The sequence below is a fragment of the Haemaphysalis longicornis genome, unplaced genomic scaffold (genome assembly GCF_048455015.1).
Source record: "Haemaphysalis longicornis isolate Haplotype H1 unplaced genomic scaffold, Haemaphysalis longicornis Haplotype H1 scaffold_7, whole genome shotgun sequence".
NCBI classification, from domain to species: domain Eukaryota; kingdom Metazoa; phylum Arthropoda; class Arachnida; order Ixodida; family Ixodidae; genus Haemaphysalis; species Haemaphysalis longicornis.
In genome coordinates this window covers 115,782,860-115,799,791 of record NW_027526422.1, presented here as the reverse complement: position 1 = coordinate 115,799,791, position 16,932 = coordinate 115,782,860, and the positions used below count along the sequence as shown (strand labels likewise).

At 46.6% G+C, this 16,932-nt stretch overlaps 1 protein-coding gene across 1 annotated transcript in view; it reads right to left on the bottom strand.

Annotated features, from left to right (window-relative positions):
- The window catches only part of LOC144146850 (monocarboxylate transporter 12-like), a 77,742-nt gene extending 63,027 nt beyond the window's left edge, over positions 1-14,715 (bottom strand). The window contains exon 1 of the mRNA XM_077678794.1: positions 14,582-14,715. The gene's annotated coding sequence lies outside the window, so the exon portion shown is untranslated. The remainder of the gene's footprint in view (positions 1-14,581) is intronic.
- Positions 14,716-16,932: the final 2,217 nt, after the last annotated feature.

Below are 16,932 nucleotides of genomic sequence, written 5' to 3'. Positions count from 1 at the left end.
CTGTCTTATTCATCCAGAGGTTTAAGTGACCACCCGCACTGGAGTAGTCGAGTCAGAAATACCTAATGAGTATGTCGATGAGTGTTCGACATACTAATGAATGCGTCGAACCAGAAGAGGAAAAAAAAAGGGTGGGGGGAGGGTTAACAATGAGCTGCTCTCCTCTGGCGGCCCCCGTGACGAACCGAAATGGGAAATCCTGCTCGTAATCGCCCTTTCAGTCGAATCCGGACCCGGTAGTTCAAGACCCATCCAGGACCCGCCGCGGTGGCTCAGTGGCTGAGGCGTTGCGCTGCTGAGCACGAGGTCGCGGGTTCGATTCCCGGCCGCGGCGGCCGCTTTTCTGATGGAGGCGAAAAGCAAAAACGCCCGTGTGTACGAGATTTCGGCGCACGTTAAAGATCCCCAGGTGGTCAAAATTAATCCGGAGCCCTCCACTACGGCGCGCCTCATCGCCTGCGTTGCGTCGGGGCGTTAAACCCTACAATCAAATCAAATCAAAGACCCATCCCGGACGGTAGTTGGTGCGAAGGACACTGAGCCGAGAGAAGTCCCACACAAGGACAGCTATCGCGGGAGCAATTTTCTGGTGAAAGCTGAGGCACAGGGTAGGGACTTCAGAATTCCGCATTGTAAAATCAGAAGTGGCCCGAGTGAAGTCATCCTCAACTTTCGTCAGCGTTTCGAGAGTTTGACTATGGCACAGGCGGAGGGAGCCAAACTGAAAAGTACTTTTGCTCACGGTAGAGGCCAGGGGTAAATGGAGTGTCGTTAGAAGAATTGATGGACTGGAGTTCTGATTTCGTCATTAACCGCGTATTCAGCAGTCGATAACAGCGTCTTGATGTATTGGGGTTTGCACGCATGACTCCGGTGTACAGATTATAACTGAAAATCTTGGACAAAAGACAACTTGGCTAACTGGAGGGCGCGCGCGTTGCCTGGGTTCCCGGCGCCGCAGGGAATCCAGCGGACCGTAACATGAAGGGCTATTTAATGAATGTGGTCATACACGCCTTCTTGATGAGATGGAGTGTCCAGTGGCGCTGTTGAGGACCTACAAGGTGCCGGAGGGTGTCGGCGTTGTCAGTGTACATAATTACTTTGCTATATTGCGCCTGAAGATGGCCAGTTGTTTCGCAGGCCAGTCAAACACCCTTGACGAATGCAGCGCCATTCCAAATCGGCACTTTCAAGGTGACAGAACGCACTGAAGGCTCGTGTGTGCTGTTGATGGAGAACGTCAGAAACAGTTGCCTTGGCCACAGCTCTGCTCGAAGAAGCAGTCGGAGGACGGTAGAATGCTACTGGCTGGTGAGTGTGGCAAGAATAGAGAATGCTTGCTCAGCAACACATGACACCCTGACAACAGGCAGTGAGAATTAAATATTCCTTGTCCCTGTTCGACGTCGGGGCTCTGATTGGTTGCAATCATTGGACGCGTTTTTGGCAGCATGCGCGGCGGTTGATGAGCGTGACGCTGAGCATTTGTCTTTTCAGGTAGTTGGTGTTTGTCTGTAATGAGCATATATTCTGAAGAGAGAGAGAGAAGTTTAATGAACACTGAAGAGGTTAGCCCCACAAACGGCGGGGCTTGATACTTCAGATAGGGGTGAGCATAGGGAGGCGAAAAAAGAAAGCAAAAGGGGAAGAAGTACGCAGCAACAACGAATAATATGGAGAAGAAAATGAGATCAGTTCGGAATATAGAAAAAAATTACAGCACTAGGAGAAACAAAATCTGAGGATGTCAACGTTAAGGAACCTCGAATTATCCAGAGTCAGACAGAAAGGTTAAGAGAGCCTTGGTTCCTCGCGCCGCGTCAGCGTGATTTTGCCCCGCACGAAGAAAGTGATAAAGCTCTAAAACGTTTCCACGTAGCATTTGCACAATAGTTCTTTTCGCTGTTTCGCGTTGAGTTGTATGCTGCGGGCAGTAACACAAGACATCCCGTACGTCTTCTCTAATAGGGCACACAGAGCACAATGGCGAGTCCGCCCAGCCTATTTTAAAAGAGTGTGTTTCCCGCTTGGTGTAGGATCGAACGCTGTGTGCTGCAATCATGGCGGAGTACAGCGCTGCCCTGAAATAAAAGCAGCCAGCGGTCTTGTTTTTTTTTTTCACGAGACTGAATGGCATCTTGCAGAGTGGGAAGTTGAGCGTAACGTTAAAGCTCTTCCGCCCTCGTGTGACGAAGCAGCGCGGCGATGAAGCGGACAGCCTGCAGTGGAATATTAAAGTTTCTGCATGTCATGCCCCGTCAAACACTAGCAGATCACGCTATATGTGGCCTTGCTTACTAGGCTAGCAAAAAAAACTACTAGCAAAAAAAACGTAGTCATGAGAATTACCCAGAAATAAAATCCCTTTGTCTTTAAATACTCTGTGAACACAGTCACCCTGACGGAACTAAATATAAGTACCTCGGTTTATGGATAGCTAATAATCTTAATTGGAATAAGCACATTGATTCCGTGATTGCTGTGAAACATTGTTAAGTAGCGCGGTAAGGACGGGACAAAAGTAGAGACCACACTGGACTAGCGCTAGTCCTGTGTGGTCTCTACTTTTGTCCCGTCCTTTCCGCACTACTCAACCATGTTTCACAGTTCGAACCAACTAGCCCACATTTACGCGTTGTCCCTGATTGCTGCCGCGAATAAAAAGCTTCTCTTTCTTAGACGAGCGCTGAAACTTTCCACTCCTAATGTTCGTTCACTTGCGTACAAATCAATAGTGCGACCAACATTAGAATATTGCGTCGTTATTTGGGATCCTTACACTAAGACAAACGTCAGCAGACTCGAAAACGTACAAACGAAGGCTGTGCGCTACATATTTAACCAATTTGTACGCACTTCAGTTACCGAGCTTCTAAGACGAGCCGATTTAACGTCGTTAGCACCCAGGAATCTTTTATCCCGACTGAAGTTTTTCTATCAAATAATCAAGGGGCATTATAAAAAAAGATTTTTCAGATGTTATTTCATTTTCAGCTGGGTACGCAACCAGACAAAGGCACCAACTAACAGTCACCCCCCATCGCACACGTGCTAACTGTTATAACTATCCCTTCTTTCTTGAACCATTTCCGATTGGAATAAACTTCAGAATTCACAAGATCTACAGCCTTCTCTAAGTTTGTTTGAGTCCCACCTTAATTAGCACTGTAAAGAAATCATCTGTTGTTGTTTTTAGCTGTGTGTGATATTATCTGTAACAAAGGTTGTACCCGAGAAGAAACGGAGCCGTTTCATCTGTGTTGCATTTTACAATTGTTGTAATCCATGTATCCTTTTTATGCCCTGTAACCCACCTGCTGAAATCACTATCAGGGATTGCAGTATTTATAAATAAATAAATAAATAAATGTGACACATTTTATTTGGTTCTGGTGGTAATCTAGGTTCCCCGGGGATTTAGATCATCTGGCGGTAATCTTTGGCGCGTATTTTTATTTAGGTGATGCAATGTTAGCGCCGGTATTAGTTCAGATTGGAGAGGCGCCTTGGTAGTGGCGTAAGTTGCGGGTACAGCTAGCGACGGTATGTGCCGAGTATGCGACTACATAGCGCGCGTAGAACGAACTTCAATGCGCAGGCGGGTGACCTGCGTGAATCGCGTATCTTTTCTTTCGTCTCGGCCGTAGTATCATTTTCCTGCTTTCAACAATATAGTTGCCGCTGCTCTGTAGTGCTGCTTCGGGCGAGCCCTCATATCTGGCTGTATCAGTTATAGTTTCCGTTTTGCAGCGGTGACGTACTTCCGTGGATGCTTGATGAGCACGGCTGATAGCGGACAACCAGCAGGCCCGGCAAAATTGTCAAACGAGCCTAATAACGCTGTCGCGTTAAAAATCCGCGTGTTGATGCAATTACAGAATGAGGCTTGGGGTGCGGCTTGACCCCGGTGACCATTGCCGGTAACGCACTACCTCACCAGAGCAGTAATGGCCACCCTGGTGTAGTAATGCCAACGCCTCCCATGACTACACCAATTAACCCACTGCCCTCAGTCTCAAGTGGCTGCGAAGCAACCAACCACGGCGGTGGTCAGACCTGTGACGCAGCAGAGGGTGCTAAGAATCCCTGGAGCCGGACATGCCGCCATTGGAATCTTAACCTGGCAACGTTTAACACGGGAGCTTTATCTAGCGAAGCGAGTCTAGAGGTCTTGTTCGAGGAATTAGAGCGCATTAGATTGAATGTCATAGGGCTTAGGGAGGTTAGGAGGACAGGTGCTGAAAAATGAACACGTCTTATGTTATCGTGGTCTAGTGTACAGAAGACAACTGGGAGTGGGACTTCTAGTCAATAAAAGCGTAGCTGGCAACATAGACAAATACTATCGCATTAAAGAAAGTCAGTCTTGCAATTAGGCCTAATAGGAGGTACAAACTCAAGGTAGTACAGGCCTAAGCACCTACATCCAGCCACGAGGACCAGCTAGTTGAACGCTTCTATGAAGGTGTGGAATCGGCAATGGCTAAAGTAAAAACACAGTATACCGCAGTTATGGGGCACTTCAATGCTAAAGTAGGCAAGAATCAGGCTGGAGACAAGGCAGTTGGGAACTATGGTCTGGGCTGTAGAAATAACAGAGGAAACGTGTTAGTCGAGTTTGCAGAACGGAATAACGTAGGCACCATAAATATCTTCTTCTGCAAGCGGGAGAGCCGGAAGTGGTTGTGGAGAAGCCCGACTGGGAAGCATACAAATGAAATAGACTTCAAACTATGCGATAACCCTTACTTGTGCAGGATGTGGAAGTGCTCGGTAGGGTGTGGTGTAGTGATCACCCTGTGGTGAGGTCTCGAATTAGGCAAGATTTGGCGTAGGACCGCAACTAGCTAGTACGAAAGAAGCCCATCAATGATCTAGCAGTAACACGTAAAGTTGAAGAGTTCAAGATCGCGCTGAAGAACCGATATTCAACTCTTAAACAGGAAGCAGAATTTACGACACAGGAAGCCAGAGACAACCTTACACTCATTATCACGGAGTGTGCAGTTGAAGTCGGACGCACGATGGCTACACAGGATATTGGTAAACTTTCCCAGGAGACGAAAGATCTAATTAGTAACTCGCAAACTATGACAATCTCCACCCGAGCTGACAGAATAGAACAAGCGGAGACGTCGAATGCAATCAATAAGCGCAAGACAGCTTACATACGGATGGAGAGGATCGAATATGCTGCAAAGAACGGTGGCAGCCTGAAGGCAGTGAACAGGTGTCAAGGCGTGGGGAAAAATCGGATGTATGCACTTAAAGACAAGCAAGGAAATGTGATCACAAGAAGGGATACAATAGTCATAGTAGCCGAGCAGTTCTGTAGAGATCTTTACAGTAGCCGGGACATCCAGGGTAATGCCGAAAGAGAAAGTAGATCACAGGAGATAGAAATACCATCAGTAACGACAGAAGAAGTAAGGAAGGCTTTGAAAGAAATGAAAGGGGGAAAGCGCCCGGTTAAGACCAGATAACAGCAGACCTCTTGAGGGATGACAGGCAAAATGTACTAGTAAGAGTGGCAAACCTGTACACGCAATGCCTAATGACCACGAGTGTACCGCAATCTTGTAAGAACGCGGACATCATCCTTATCCATAAGAAAGGTGACATGAAGGACTTGAACAATTACAGGCCGATCAACTTAGAGTCAGTCGTCTACAAGGTACTTACCAAGGTAATCGCTAACATAATTTATTCCACCTTAAATAGAAAATGCTTGTGCAGCCGGCCGTGACACCTACAGAACAGGCAGTGAGAATTATATATTTCTTCTCCCTGTTCCAGTCGGTACTCTGATTGGTTGCAGAAATGAACAAAAGAATAGAAATCCTTGCATGGAGGTGTCGGCACGTTTTTAAATAAGTCACTTAAATCTCATATTCGTGTTCATATTCATGTTGTTGGGCCTGCTGAGTGTAGTTGTCTAAATGGGTGCAGCAAGAATGGAATGCACTTGCTTAGCCGTTCGTTGGAGTTTCGTATGAGGTCGTCAGTGTTCCACGTCACTGTTTGGTGTACATAGGGGAAGATTATTGGCTTCAGGCAGATTAACAGAACTGAAAATGTTTTTAGGACAGCTTGACATGGCTGCGAAGGAATTACAGGTTGAACCGAATATTTCCGTTATGTATGCTATTTCAAATGCCGCATCAGTACTAAAATATCTTCAGGGCAGCCTGTTGCATTTCAGTGTAAAGCCAATGAAAGTTTAATGTGGCATAACTTCGAAAGTAAAACTTTGGAAGGATGAATTGGTAGGTCGCTAGTCATTGTTCCGACGAAATCTCACAACGGTAATTTTTTAGGCGGGTAGTTGTGCTTCAGGGTGTTTTTGTATCAATTTTTACCGCCAGTCAGGATGCTCTGCCTTATCATTAAGCTGGAAACTGCGGAACGGTGATGTGAAACGATAGAAACGGCGGCAGCTGCTTTATTACATCGCCGGTAAACACATCAGAAATCGTCGCCTGGATTAAAAGCATGACACCGTAGTGTCTATCAATCTTACAGACATATAGAGTCTCCCCACTCGCGTGTCTCGTGAAGCAGCAATGATTCAAATTGTAACGCTTGACGTCCCGCAATTATCTGCTTGCGCCGTACGGTGGTGTCGTCTCGCTTTAGCAGAATAAAATAACGCTTGTTTCTTCGCACCCCACGAGGCATCGCGACTTCAACCGCTAGCGTGCGTCGCCGCGGCAGGTGTCGGCAGGGCGTCACTACGTTCGAAGCGGTCGCACAGAACACTAAGTTTACGGTTGATATCAAAGCCGATTTCTGAAAGGCAGCGATAAATCCTTTTTTACCCGGGGGTGACACAGTCCGTGCACTGTAGGATTATCCAGAATTTCTATTTTTTGGGGTTGTCAAAATCACCCCGGGGGGAGTTGAGGGCCTCTTGGGGGGTGTATAAATCCTGGGCCATTGGTGCGAAATCCTTTTGGGGGTGTCCAAATCCTTCTGTGGGGGTGGGGGGGTGCTAGGGGGGTGTTGGGGGTGTGTCCATAAATCCCTAATTGCGGAGATAAACCACTCCTTTCTTCCACCCTGCGTTTACGACGCTTGATTCGACGGGGATGATGGCTGTGGAAGATACTGTACCGACTACATTTCTTGACAATTATGGCACACGCAAAGAGAAGAAGTAATCGCACTGCAACGAGCCCGAGCAAATATGACAGACGACCATTATCGTTCTCCAAGAAGGCGACGGCTAAACAACGTGAAGTGATCGAAATTTGAAGTATTCAGACCAAAAAATTGCATGCGCATTGTTTTTGTGTATTTGGGAGTGCGCGTTGCAGAGCTGCCAGACCAGGAGGCCCTGATCTCTCGGGCGAGGATGGCAGCCGCGGCACGTGGCTTACCGGAATAGGATGGCCGCCCACAGCTCTTAACTCTTTTTCTCCCCTACCCCGTCCCTGCTATTTCAATAAACGTTTTTTTTTCTCTTTCTCTGTTTTCTAAAAGTAAAAAAAAATCAGAGATAGCCTTCAGTAATTTTAAAATACTCCGGAAATAGTTTGTATCGAGAATAACTTTTGTTTGAGTTATTGTTTTTCTCCTGAGCAAGTTCTCGATGCTTTCGACTTTTTCTTTTTCCGCTAAAAATACTTCATTCCTGGGAATGAAACGCATGTAAGCGACTTTATAATCAAATAGTTATACTGTCAGCCGCTAATATTACTAAGAGAGCGGAGTGGGTCAGGGAAAAAACGCGTGTCAAGGACATATTAGTAGAAATTAAGAAGAATAAATGGACGTGGGCAGGACATGTAATGCAAAGTCAAGATAACCATTAGTCATTAAGGGTAACAGAGTGGATCCCTAGAGAAGGCGGAAGAATGGGAAGGGTCAAAGTCAAAGAGGCTGTGATCACAAGACCAAACTGCGTGCTGGTCAAATTCAAAGCTCAAGTAATGAAGCTGTAAATCCAGAAGGCAAACAAAGAGACTTACACGAGAAAGCTTTGCGATGAACCATCATCGTCGTTAGATGGAGGAGAGCATGATTTTTCAAGCGTAGGTGGCAGCTTGTAAAACTTGACCACAGTATTCAGTCATGGAACTGAGGGAAGATTTTTTGGCACCTCCTGTCTCTCGTCCTTTACCCACGCAGGAATTGTTTCTTTTTTGAAAAACCACTCACCAACTAGCCAGAAACTATTGCAAGCCCTGTAAAGCAATGCTTTTTGCACGCAAGCAATAGCGTCCGACTATTGTGCCGTATTTATTCTGTAAACAATTCCCAGTTACTGTGGTAAGCGTATTTGTGGGAAATTAAACACATTTGTACCGAGGTTAATGAAGTTACGGAGCCTCGTCCATGACAATTTTTGTTTTGAAGAAAATCATAGAAGGCACCCCCCAACTTTGCTTTTTGCCTGTGCACGATGACGTTTCGTCATCAACTGTCAAAGGCCAGCGCCGCAGCATTTTTGGATGGGCTGCATACAACAGCTTTGTAGGAGCATTAAGCTGCAATATATTCCTTGATACGCCAAACTGCATGCAGGCATGAAAAATTTGCACGTAGGAACGAACTTGCACATCCAGCTTGGAGCATTGACGTCGAGTGCTATTTGCAGTTACTGAGTATGGGCGTAAATCACACACTTGGCATGCCTCGTAAAGGTAGACTATATACCTTCAAATCTACTGATCTGAACAAAGTCCTGAAAAAAGTCCTTTGCAAGCCGCACCGCAGCCGAACGACAGACAGCCATGCACAACTGCGCTGCGCTGACCGCCACCGGCATTTCACGGACGAGCGGTTCGCCACGGGCGGCGCTGTTCGCTGAAGCGACGGTGGTGCCCTACAACGGCCGCCGGGTCCCTATGGTGTACCTAAAATTCATACTGCTGACGGGTCCTGAACACCCTTTTCTATCTAAAATGTGTGCTGCTGCTAAACAGCTTTTAAAAAATGTTCTTCAATTTCGTATGGTGGATATGCCAGTGTTGGGACGGTTCGTGTGAAGAATTTTGATAATTTCTGTATAAGAGGAAATTGCTAAAGTTGTAGATAGCAGACCTCATGTAGGAGCATGTTAACATCTAGATAAATAGCCCTCTACCTTGCGTTTAATATCTGTGTCTGTTCTTATTGTCCCGTAATTAACTTGCATCACGCAGACACGAAGTAGCGCTTTTTATTATTCAGTACGCCACCTCTCGAATATTCTTTTTCATGCCTGTTTCACTATATGTGAGCAGTGGGCTAGCTGAATTAAGCCAATGAATCACCATTAGTCCAGCAGTTTTATGGGAAAATTGAATGACTACGGTTAACTCTTGGCACCTTTGTGCCATCATCACCAATAACATTGTTTGGTTTGCCCGTCGTAGAAAACAAGTCGTGTGTCTTCGTTAAAAATTCTTTGCATATATGCTACATTTTATTGCGCCCGTTATTACTATTGAAGGCCTAAAACGATGAATTTCCTGCCTATTTTTGGAGCTTAAAACGCGGTTTTCTGATACCTAAAAATCCGGCATCTTTTATTAGGAACGCCAGCAGCTCCAGACCGATCGCGTTTTAGGAAAGGAAGGAAAACGGCCATAACTGCTGTGCTGCTTTTTCGACTCCGGCCGAAGCTAGACCGCCCGTTTCTGTGCACTTGCATTACAGCGCTTCATAGCTAAATGATGACGAAGCAGCGGCAGAACCTTTCAAATTACAGGAAAGTGGACTGGAATTAGACGAAGTGATGCCGCGTGTCGAGATTGCGATTCTCACTGATGTTGCTAAACGGAGTGTCAGAGCGAAAATTACTGTCTACTGCAAATAGTTGTACATTTATGTATAGTAAATCTCTTTTGTATTAAATTACTGATTAGAGTGAGGGGCATGGTCCTTGTTTTGTTGTCGTGCTTTTGGTCCACTGCTCACATTGTTTGCTTGTAACGAATTTCATACTCAAGAAGGCTATACTGACGGGCCAGTTGGTACATTGTTAGACTAAGAAAAACAGCGCAAACGACGGGACGAAGATAGGTAAGACTAAACCACAGGCGCTGACGAACAACTGAGCGCTTTATTGCAGCAGGAAACATCTATATATAAAAAGGAAAACAACAGAAGGACCGATAAAGACCTAGGAGATATCACATCGAAAAAAACACGATGACTCGTAAAAGCATGATCCGCCCCTCGTGCCGATACAAAGTTTAATGTTCAAGATAGGTACAGCATTTCCTTTTCCAGAAGTGAAACTGATGGCTCACTAATACAAGCACCTCCTTTCTTCTTGATCTTGAACGCCTCAAAGATTTCCTGCTCTCTTCGTCCAGGATACCGCGCGAGAATCACGCAGTCATGGAAGAGGCGGGCGCAGCCACAAGAAGCGCAATGCATTGCCAATGTGGTACTTGATGACGTCCTTACATTGTTGGCATGCTCCCTCAGGCGATCATTGAGGCAGCGGCCTGTCTTCCCGATGTAAGTGCGGCCACACGGTGACAATGGAATTTCGTATACGACGTTTTCCACACATTCATATATTCTCTGCACATTCATATATTCTCTGCTCGTATTCTCTGCACCTAAAAAATTGGGCCCATCTCCCCGCGAAGGGGACTCGAGTAAATGCGTCGCATAGGGGGTGGGTGTATTGCGTTAACTTTTAGTGTTTGGGGAGTTGGTGGTAGTGAATGCGTTGTATCAGCAGCTTCTTGACGTAGTTTGAATGAGTCAAGGATATAAGGCGCGTTCGTAGCCTTTGATTCTGAGTCGGTTTTGTGGCGCAGTGGGAAGAGCACCATGTACCTCGCGTTCCGCCCACAGGTAGTGAATGCGTTGTATCAGCAGCTTCTTCACGTAGTTTGAATGAGTCAAGGATATAAGGCGCGTTCGTAGCCTTTGATTCTGTGTCGGCTTTGTGGCGCAGTGGGAAGAGCACCATGTACCTTGCGTTCCGCCCACAGGTAGTGAATGCGTTGTATCAGCAGCTTCTTCACGTAGTTTGAATGAGTCAAGGATATAAGGCGCGTTCGTAGCCTTTGATTCTGTGTCGGCTTTGTGGCGCAGTGGGAAGAGCACCATGTACCTTGCGTTCCGCCCGCAGGGTCGTGGGATCGAAACCAGGCGCCTGTAAGTATTATTTTTTTATATAGTGTAGGTGGAGGGGTGCGTACCTGGTGTTGAGAGCGAGGAGGGCAGTGTGATGCGGGAAAGGAGGAGTGGGGGAGAGGGCGCACCTGCGCGCTGAGCTGTTGCGGACGGACGGCGGACGCTATATGTGAGTTAAAGAAATGCTCTGCATTTAAAAACTAAACCGGTTGTGCAAGCGGGTCAACGCTGAAACACCGAAGGCAAGCACATGCGTGAAAATTCACATGACAGGCTATATTGAATGTCCCTCCGCGTCCATCCGTACGCACACCACCATCAAGCAAAAATCACGCGAAATTCGATTTGAGCCGTGAGTTGCAGTTTCATTTGGGGAATAATCAAGGTGCAGCTCACGGCTCAAATCAAATGACAGTCGGCCGGCGCCCCTTCCAATCAGATGTCACTCGGGGCGCAACTTGGATGTCATTTCGAATCGCCGTACTCCGCACCCTCGCCTTCATCCACGGAGTAGAGACACTAACATTTTTTTTTTGTACTACAGTATAGGACGTAATTTTCTTCATTTACATCTTCAATAATATTTAAAATTCTCCTAAAAAATTGACAAACCATTTTGTCTATGCCTTGCTCACAATTTGTGCCTAGTTGTTTCGCATAGTTTCGTGCAATGCCGTCTGGCGTCCTTCCAGCATTTTGAGTGGAAGTCGAGGTTCTGTGCATTACTCAGTGAGAGACGAACTTCTTCAGTGCTGTTTTTTTTTTGCTCATTGCTTTTATGCCCCCCGCTTTGATGCAAAACATAATGCATTTCTGAAATAATCATCCGTGATTATCCCGCAAAGGCCATCACTAACGTGTGATCATTCATTCCTAACTTCTTCAAGGGCACTGCCAATCCTTTAAATCATTAGTGCTGGCCATACACGGGTAATCTTTCCCTTTCGGGGTGTGGCCATTACATAAGTGCGACAATTACACGAGCGCATAACCTTTCCGCCAAAACGTTCCCACCCCTTCCGACCTGTGCTCCCAGGAAACAGCTCCGCCACCAAGCCAAAGAATGCCTTGTAACTGAAGATTCGGATTGAGCGACTCTGTAGCCAACTCAATTCAGGAATAACTAATGCGCTACTGGTCACTATTTTGTGATTTTCCCCGGGGACGGAGTAAAGGCACCATCTATCGTCAATCCTTCCGTTATTACCCAACGAAATGTCACTGCACCGCATAAGGTTCCTGATCACGTGTCACTCTTCATGATCTCCTGTTCAGTGAGTTGAAGAATGCGACGGAACGCGGCTGCCTGCCCGTTGTGCAGGGAATTGTGATGTCGTTTTTTTCTGGCTTCATTCCGTGACAATAGAATGAGGGGAGCGGTGTACCATGAACCATGAACAAAGGAGCCATGAAGACAAAATTCACGTTTGGTAATGAACCAAAACACCAATTTCATCTCAAAGGAATTATGGGGACACTAAAGGGAAAAATTATGGAGTGGTGTGTCCCCAGTCACTTTGGGGCGATTTCTCTATGACGGTACAGCATTTCGTTTGTGTGTCGGGCCGCCGCCGACCCGCGCAACTTTCAATAAGCGTGACTGGGCGATTGTAGTGATGCATGCATTTTGGTTCCATAGGGTCACTTGAATGACAACTACCGTTACCACACAATAACTATGTTTTTTTTTTGTAGTGGTCTGTATCACGTTACTCCTGCGTATAATACGAAGCTGTAGAGCGAAATTCGGACGTTTCCTAGTATTTGTGGAGTTTCTTTATTTTAGAAAATTGTATTTCGTGGATGCAATGAAGCTGAGTGAATCACCAAATGGTAGTTATCTCAAACCGAACAAAGTTAAATTTTGTCTTCATGGCACCTCCGTGTCCCCTGAACGACGGGAAGATAGATCGGACCTTCTTAATGGGACCGGGAAAGGGGAATTCAAGTTTTGTTCATTTGAATTTTGCCCGGCCCTCAGAATATCAATGTATCAAACTCCATGCTCGCACCTCAAACAAAAAAAGTTGTATTATAAGAATAATAGATGAAGCCGAGGTGAGTCATCAGCCACATTCTCGCACTGCCCGTATGATGTCATGGGAAATAGTTCGTATCGGGAGGCGGTGCCAACCAAAGGTATATCTGCAGAAACGCGTGAAGTTGTAGTTTTGCGTCTGGTTCTACCTGGTGGCAATGCACTGACTTAAAACACTGATTACTATATTTTTGGCCCCCTACCAATGAAGTCACATTTCAGGTCTTACGGGAGAAAATGTAAAAGGTTTTTTATATAATTTTGATCCCTTTGGTGTATGTGTGTCAAAACAATTCTCTTCGGTGTTGGAATGGTGTTGTCAGATAACAAAAGCTAGTAGCTTCGAATAAACAAGCCCGTGCGTTGTCTCTTAAAGGTACCCTGCAACACTTCTTTCAAAATATTTCTGAATAGTAAATGCTTTCAGGACGTGGTCAACAAATACATCGAGCAGTCAGAAAAGGGGGGAACAAAATACCTCAGCCAATAAGTACTCCACTATGCCCATCAGATAACTTGGAAACCTGCTCAAAAGACATTTGGCGTTCTTTCAGCACTCCAATTACATCATTAGAGCAGTGTAGCAGCTATTGGCCGCTTCCCTTTTATGAGACATAAAAACAAAATACCAGTTTCGCTGTGTAGAGTACTGCTGTATAACGCTAACAATTGTACCAATTTTATCGCGAACTTGGCACAATACCTCAGATATAAGGGAAAGCAGATCAGCCAGTGGGAAATCACCGACCACTTTTTTTGCCGGATCCTTATGTCGTCACAGAATGTGATGGTGATGATGATGGTTGTGTGTTGATGGCGCAAGGCGGACTGGGGAAAAGAGCGCCAAAACCGTCCTCACAAAATTACGCTTGGACTATTAGCGACCGACGACGAAAGTAACCGCCAAGAAAAACACGACTGCACTATTGTAGCTATCCCTCTAGATCCGTTTCATCATACCACTTTAATGCTAAGGTGCATTCAATACACAGGCAACTCCATTTTTTGTGTTCCCACTAACGTGTCAATGCTGTGGTAGTGTTGCACAAAATTTGAGTTTTTGTTGTTACTTACTATTCTCAGTTAAAGAGACGGCTTTTGGGGCTGGCGTTGGGTTAGTTAGCGAAAGCTACTTCTTGGAAATAAGTATCCTTAGCCGGAGGAATAGTTTGAAAAGCGGTGGCACCTAAATCTTAACGAAAGCGACACAAACAGGTCGGTTCTAGAATGAATGAAGGGGGAATAAAATGAATGCTGTAGAGTAAACGAAATTCGTGTACAACCGAGCAGTCGTCCCTCGAGGCATTAATGATGTGACCATTTTATGGGCGGCCTCTCGGCGAGCTTCAACCACCAGACCTCACTCAGCTTCTATGCTGAATGAAGCTTGCGAACATTGACCGATTAAGTCGCAAAAACGCTGCTGAAACAAGGAGAGTAAGCACGCTGTGTTCTCACCTTTCTGGTACTTAGGCTGTCTGACGGAAGGCTTTCCTCTACGAAGAAGTGGCCTGACGATGGAAAAAGCTTTGTTTTGTCATTATGGTAGAAGGCAGGTGTGCATGGCCTGGCCTGACACTACGAAGAACGCCTGCCTGGGCAAGTGTATAACGGGGCTGTTTTTTAGCCTAGACGGGAGGAGCAACCGATAAGAAGTACGTGAGCTCAGTGTCAGTACTACCGCCGTGTGAGTACAACGCCCCGTAGCCGTCGGATAAAGCTTTAACTGCGCGAGGTGTGAAATTACTGTGTACATCACAGCTGGCGAAAATTCAGAACTGAAATGGGTTCCTTCAACTGTGACACCTCGAAACAATGTGGCGCAGAAATAGTTATAATAAATAATATGCAAAAACTTAACATTTTACCCTTTTTTCGTTTTTCTGTTTCACGCGCACCCGCACGCCCGTACACACACGCTCACACGCACACACGCGCCCACGCGCGCACGCACGCGCACACACGCGCACGCGGACGAACGCACACACACGTACACCCACACCCGCACACAGACACCCACACCCACACACAGACACACACACACACACGCACGCACGCATGCACGCGCATGCACGCACACGCACACGCACACGCACACGCGCACGCGCGCACGCATGCGCGCAACGCACGCCTGCGTGTTGAGGCATAAAATAACTCTACAACCAAGGTGAAAAAAACGCAGAACCTGAATTTTCGGTACCATCGCATCTCCTTGCTCAGGGGTGACTGGGTATACACTTAAGGTATATGGTGGCCCGCACACAAGCTAATTTTGCGGCGCCCTCAGGGCGGTGCCATTTTTCCGCGATCGGTGCGCCAGCATACGGCGCTTTTTGGGGGACGGCAGGAATACCAGTAGCTTCCCACCTGGCCGCATGCCACCACCCACGTAGGATTGAGTATCGTGGGGCTTATTCGGTCGCCTTATCTGGCTTGCAATTTGGTAATTTGACTCACCTACAGTTTAACCGTTCATCATACAGAGAGAGAGGGAGATAGAGAGAGCGTTTATAAAGCTGTAAATGTAGGCGCGGATCCTTATTTCAGGAAGCCGAGATCGCAATCCAGGCGAACGAAAACTAATTGTATGCCAGGTTTGCTCATGCTGTACACAGATCGCGTTTTGCATCTCACAAGAATTTCCGAACTTGCCGCGGAAAGTTTTCCACGACTGGCAAGCCCGGATCGTTTTGTTCGCAGCCTTTCAGATTTCTGTCGAAGTGGACAGCGTTAGCCCGCGCTGGAATCCGCGGGCAACGGTTTTACCACATTGTGTGGGGCTGTGATAAAAACCCTGACCTACCCCCTCTGCCCTTCCCCTCCCCTGAGCACTGGGAGAGAGCACTGTCCAGCTCGGACCCTGATGACCAGCTTTGGCTGGTGAAGAGAGCCCAAGAAGCCGGACGGTCTCAAGGGGTCCTGGAATAAGGACTCTTCCCCAAGGCGAACTTCTTCATAGGGACGTTTATTCCTCCTCCTCCTCCTCCTTCCCGAAATCGGTGTCTGTAGCGCGAACAAGGGATCGGCACTTTCCACTTCAGACGTTAACACGCGTGAACTGGTGAGGATAACAGCCCCAGAGAGATCGCACCATCACCGCTATTGTATAGAAGCAGGTTTCATACCGTGAGGGACCCAGGTTAGATACCGACCACGGGAATCGTTTTTTTAACTGGTTCGTCTCTTTTTTTCATTCGGCGGTGGTCTTTGAATTGTTTTGTGTTCCGCCTAATTTCAGGGGTTAGGTTAAAGGTTTTTTCATTCTTTTATTGAACCTCCTAAACCGATGTGTGCGTTTACGTTCCCGTCTCGTAATGGGGAGGCCTAGAAAGGGGAGATGGAATGGTTTTTGCACACTATGGGTGTCTAAATTTGTTGTTAGATTCATGTATTTTTTCCGCTTAAAAAACCCATTTGACTCTCATACTTGTGAAAATTTCTATTTAACCTTTTTTTCCTTGAAGGTGTTGCGCACTGCGCGCCAACGCAACCTTTTTTTCTTTCTAATTGACTGCACATGTTATTGTTCCCCGCCGCCGCTTACCCCATACCCCAAAGGCCTTTGGGGTGGCCCAGTGATTAGGTTGCCAGTTTCACGGCGTAAAGATCTCTGGTTTGATTTTTTTATTGAGTCGCGCACTCCTAACACCTGCTCGTGGGCTCCTTGACCACTCGACAATTTTCCTCACACTTCTTGGCCTATCATTTCCGCCTTCTACACTTCGCCGATGGTGATAGTTTTCTGGTAACGCTCAACGGCCGAACTAAAAGCTTAAACAGCTCCGCGGCTAAGAATCCCGCCTGTAGGT